This window comes from Cibotium barometz, chromosome 49, assembly GCF_041138505.1.
Source record: "Cibotium barometz isolate CiBa-2024 chromosome 49, ASM4113850v1, whole genome shotgun sequence".
NCBI lineage: Eukaryota > Viridiplantae > Streptophyta > Polypodiopsida > Cyatheales > Cibotiaceae > Cibotium > Cibotium barometz.
In genome coordinates this window covers 11,811,873-11,817,872 of record NC_141094.1, presented here as the reverse complement: position 1 = coordinate 11,817,872, position 6,000 = coordinate 11,811,873, and positions in this window count along the sequence as shown.

Sequence of the window (6,000 nt, the reverse complement as noted above, 5' to 3'; positions counted from 1 at the left end):
CTTTGTAGCTTTTAAAAGTGACATCTTCTAGGGCCCAAATCTTTTACTAGATTAAAAAAAAAAACTCAACAACTTTTAAGGGGTTCACAAACCAGCATTTGTCCTCCTCCCATTAATCCATTTTAATCATGTGAAGTCTTAAAGGGTTCCTAGAGCATCTCAGTCTCCCTCTAGTGTCCTCCCCCCACTGTGTTCTTGCATAAGCACCCTTGGAGTTTCTAAAAATGGGGTAACCTCAAAATGTGGAGGTTTTTCTTGTGAATACTTTGGTGTAACCTCAAAATGGAGTTTCTAAAAATGGTGTAACCTCAAAACATGAAGGTTTTTCTTGTGAATACTTTGTGCAAGACTTTGAGTTGTTTTCTTTTTTTTCTTTTTTAAAGACAAGCCTCTCAACTATAATGAGACAGAAATTTTCCCTTGTCTTCCAATTCCACTTTGAGGGGATGTCTTGAATCTTAACTTTTCTCCACGTCTTTTAGTCTTATGGAGAGTACCTTCCATTCTCTCCAAATATCCTCTCCAAATGTCCTTGCCCTTTTGTGTCCCTTCCTTGACCTTACCTCCAGCTTTTCATGACATGAAAAATTGGTTTTTTATGGTGTGAAAAACTTTGATTGCAAAAACGTTGGTTTTTCACACTGTGAAATACGACCCATTATGCATAGTTTGTTTATAAGGTAAAACTATGCTTGAATATCCATGAACACAAATTTTTTCACCAAAAGATAATGCAAATACTTGTTAACAGCGTAAACCATGGCCAATCCTTCTCATTTTGTAGTTGTGTAACTCTCACTCAATTGCCAACTTGGAAAGCACATTAGATAATCTAATTTGAGAGTTGTAGCAAGACGAACTTCAAGATCACGGGGTTGATGGTGCACGGACATCTTGTATAGAGATGATTTTAAAAAATCCACAAATCGCTCAACCTTCTTCAACCATCCCAAGGTCCTTGGAAGCATAAGCAAAAGAATTGGCCACATCGTGAAAAACTCTAGTATGAAAAACTATTTTCCACATCATAAAAGTCTATGGTTTTTTATGACAACTCTAATTTTTAGATAATGTTATTCCATCACAACACTCTATCCTTAGCCGTGTAATCCATAACATTTGAGTGAGAATCTTGAGAATCCTTAGTGGTGTAATCCATAACATTTCAATAAGAATCTTTTGAAGATTTTCACAACATGAAAAATGATTTTCACAAGCATGAAACACGAGGAAACTTATGGATTTATTTTTTATAGTGTTTTTGATGATTCACACCCTTATTATCTATGTTAGATTTCCTAAGCATAGGGATTATGGTTTAAGCTCAATGAGACCCAATTAAAATAATACGTAGTAATTTTTTGATTTTTCATCTCTTGACTCTACTTATTGTAAAAACTAGTGGATTTATGAAAATTAATATTATGGAATGCTCCAAAAACCATAATAAGAAGCAAAACTATAGAAGCACAATGGCGTTCTGTGCAGCGATACCATGTAGCAAAGTGGAAAGTCTCATGTCTATTTGGGCCAAGGCCAAGAATAAGTGTATGTAAAAGGGTCTCAATTTGGGGAATAGGTTGGCCATCCCATTTTAAGTGTAATGTGAAAGGGGCAGCCATGTATATAAGTGAAAATGGGAAATAATTATGTAGCTAATAATTTACTACTCATAATTATAGTTCACTAATCCTAGCTATGATGGCGTCTCCATTTTGAGAAGAAGAGTGAGCCCTCCTTCATGAGTGCTACCATGCAAACTTTGGTTAATGAGTATTCACCTTTCTTTCAGCAGTATATTAGAGTTTTTGTCTTTGATCCATTTTAGTTAATTACTCTACAAATTAATTTTTTAGTTTTCCATCAATCTTACCAAGAATCTTGAGAAATTATATTTTGCTAAATTTTTTTGTCATTTGGGAGCGAAATTGGTCACGTGCAATAAGTTTGGGCTTATTTTTGGCATTTTCTTGATTTTCAAGATTTGTTGTGATTTTCAGGCATCATTTTGGACCATTTTCCTGCAAACCCTAACTTTATTGAGGGAAAGAATCATGCTTAGAGAATTTTTTGATCATTTTGCTAAGCATTTTTGAGGCTTTCTAGCCACACCAAGCAAGTGATGGTGATTGTTTCCTCTCTCAAACAAGCTAGTGGCAATTTCTCCACAAGCCTAGGGCTAAGATTTCTCATCTTCCTTCAAAATGAAGACAAAAGGGAAGCATATAATGTTTATCAATGATGAAAATGGTCCCTCAAAGGCTTCAATCAAGTGAATTCTTCTTCCATTTCCAAAGCTTGGGACACATTGGTGAGTTTCTTGATTGCTTGTGGGTTGATTCTCATGCCTTTTCCATTGATTTGCAACAAGAAAGCAAGAAATGGCATTGCCTTTGGATAGAACGTTTATGTTTCATCATAAGGGAAATATTGGACACATTTTTGAACCCAATTGATCAACAAATCATTCCATTGAAGGTTCATCCATAGCTTCTTGATTCTTGAGGGTTTTTTGTAAGCCTTCCATAGCTATCAAAGCCACATACATACATATGTGCCATTGATTGATTGTAATTGAACCAACATGCGCGGAATGGTTAATTGATGCATAATGGATGCACAATGGTTACTTTGGGATTGCACATGATGTGCATGGATTGGCTTCTTTTCATTTTGGCCTATGTGTAAGAGGCTTTGGAATAGATTTCTTGTTGGAAGAAAAGTGTTATGCCATATAAAATTAGGATGGTGAAATGAGTATGAGTACATGCTACTTTTGTAAGCGAATTCACTCACATACTTGGATTACAAGCTTTAATTACATTCAAATTTCAATTTGAAAATTCTTGTAGAATCTAGTATAATGAGAGGGTACCTTTGACACTAGGTGGACTAGCCAAAGGGGAGTGTGTCATGACCCTTTTATGCTCTGTGAGTGCTTTGGTAAAGCGGTACGAAAGGGGATTAGGTACATAATGTAAAGACATGGCCTCAACTCTTGCCATTAAACTGTAAACTTTGGTAAGGGGGTGAGAAGGCTTGGTCGGGAGATCAATAAGAAAGTGCGCTTCTTCGAAATATCATAACTGGTAATTGGCAAATGCAATTGATGGACAACTAGTGCATGTATTGACAATTGATATTGGATGCATTGGATACACTTTTTGATGATTTGAGATTTAGTAGCAAATACAAAGGAGGTTATGCATTGGATACACTTTGTGATTTGGGTTTCTCAAACACATACTTAAGGTTTTCGAATAACACTTTTGATGCATTAGAACATTGGTAAACGCAATTGGGATGCACTATGTCAGTTTTGGGACACTTTGACTATGTTATGTAGGATCATGAAACCCTTATTCAGTCAGAATTGGTTGGGGATATTTTGTGAGTGTTTTCATAGACTTTTAGTAAACTCTAAGGACTACTACGTCTAGAGCTATCAAGCTCCCAATTTGGATAGAATTTGCTATCCTAACCAACAAGGTTAACTACAAGCAAACACCCTAATTCAGTCATAGCCTATTTTGTATCTTACCAAAATGTTTACATATTCTGAGAATACTCCTTAGAGAAAAGAGGAAATCCATTGAACTCCCTAATCCATTGCTATTTGGTTGGTCGACGGGCATAGTTGAATTTTTAAGAAGAGCCATTGAACTTCCCGATCCATTACTATTTGGTTGGTCAATGGGCATAGTTGACTTAAAAAAAATCAAAACAAAATATAATTTTCCTTTGACTTTTACAAAACCTCTTAGGATTAGGTAGTATTCTTCATTACCTCGCCATTAAGCTAAAAACCAAAGGATTTTGATAAGATTTGAGCATTTGATGCTCAAATTACATTTTCAACTAAAAACAAGCGAGCATGATGGGAAGAGGACAAAACTTTTAAAACAAGGACAACTTCAAGGAAGCTCTTGTGCATGAGGAAGCGGTTGCAAATGATGTAATGGAGGAACAACTCGCAAATCAATCATCTCATGTAGAAATACATGAAGCTGTGCATGAACAAAGCGATGTCAATTAAGTGACACATGAAGATGTCAATGCATTGGAGGTGCCTAAAGTTGGGGAAGAGATGAATGCCATCTTATACTTCATACATAAGCTTTATGACTAGATGGGTAGGAATGATGATCTAACCATGGAGAGGAATGTGAACTTGGTAGGCTGCATGGATCAAAGATTTCAATTCATGGTTGACAAGTTCGATACTTTGGGCAGCAACAAGAGACCCAAGATGGAGTCTCTAACTTGAAACAAGAGTGGAGTAGAGGCAAAGAGATGTTGGTAAGACATGTCTATGCATCAAATAAATGAAAGTTAGTGGGACACAAGCCCATATGCTATTTGAGGATGCAAGGCATGTGAATGGATCAAATGCTCTAAAAGCTATTTTTCCTTTGGACCATGGTCATCATGGCTTTACACATGGGGAAGAAAATCTACCTCCACAATTGATGCATCATGGTGGGTCGTGCATGTATGGAACACATATGCAACAAACTATGATGCAAGGTTCGTCATCAATGCAAGCCAGAAACCTTGACACAAGGGCAAGGGTTTAGCTTTGGATAAGCCAATTGTGGATGGAACATGGAAGGCACCACCTATGGTTGGTCATGACTTCAATAAATTTGGAGCCAATCATGCTAGATCACGTAAACATCATAGAGGTGATGGGGACAAGTTTAAAGGGATAAAGGACAAAATTAACTTTACAAAGCTCAAAGGTGAAGGCTCTTCTAATGAAGAATTTGAAGAATGGATCAACAAGATGGAGCTTTACTTTTAGCTTAGTCCTCATAGTAGAGTGATCGAGCCAAAGTGTTGTTTGTTGCTACATTGCATTTGAAGAGAAATGTCCATGCATGGTGGTGGCACCTAAATGCTCATGGGTACATGATCACTACATGGGTGGCAGCACTTGAATGTTGATGGGTACATGATCACTACATGGGTGGATTTCACAAATGAAATGAGACGTACATTCATTTTAGCCCTAAGCCAATCTAGGATGGAGGAGAAATGGGATGATCTCACTCAAGTGGGCAATGTAAAGGACTATATGCATAAGTTCATGAAGTTTTCACTACATGTGGAAGGCTTGAGTGAGGAGTTTAAATTGAGGAAATCCATAAAAGGGTTATAAAACAACATTAGAGTTGACGTGGATGCTCAAAGACCTGAAACCATCAAAGAGCCCATGCTACTTGCAAAAATTATGAGGAAAAATATGCACATGTAAGGGAAGCAAGGCAAGAAGCAAGGGCTGATTCGAACACTCTGTCCATGTTCAAACCTTCAAGTGGTGTTGCACCTCCTACTGTGTATGGAAGAGGTGGGAGAGAAAATTTCAGATTTGTTACATCTCTTCCTAGACCTTGAAATGTTGATGGGAAGCATGTTGATGCTAAAGGTGCCAATAAGAGCAAGGTCATTGTGAAGATCACATCAACGACTTGAAGAACAAGGGGTTGTGCTTCAAGTGTGGTGACAAACGGTACAATTTTCTTTTATCATTTTAATGATTTTCTAAGGTTTGCCACATTCATGAAGACATGCCTTAGAAGAGAAATGCTAAAATACCGCTCCCATTCATAAGGTATGAATTTTTAAGGAAACCCTTGAAAAGACATGTATGATTTGCTGAGCTACCAAACTAGTGCTAAGCATGATCCTCACCGAATCTTGTAATAAAGGCACAAAAAAGGATGTGGAGATGAGTGATGCCAACAATAAATTTGAAGAAATAAAGAATGATAGTGAAATTCCTTTTCATCCTGGTGGGTCAAAGCAGCCTAGTGAAGTTGACTATGATGATGGGTTATTGTTGACTATGTGGGTTAGTGATGACACAGACAATATGTTCATCTTCTGCAATAGTTTTGGTGATGCCTATGCCAATTGCAAGGGTGCAAGTACATTAAGGTTGAAGGCATGCATAAATGGAAGGGTGGTGCATGTTTTGGTTGATAGTGGGAGCACACA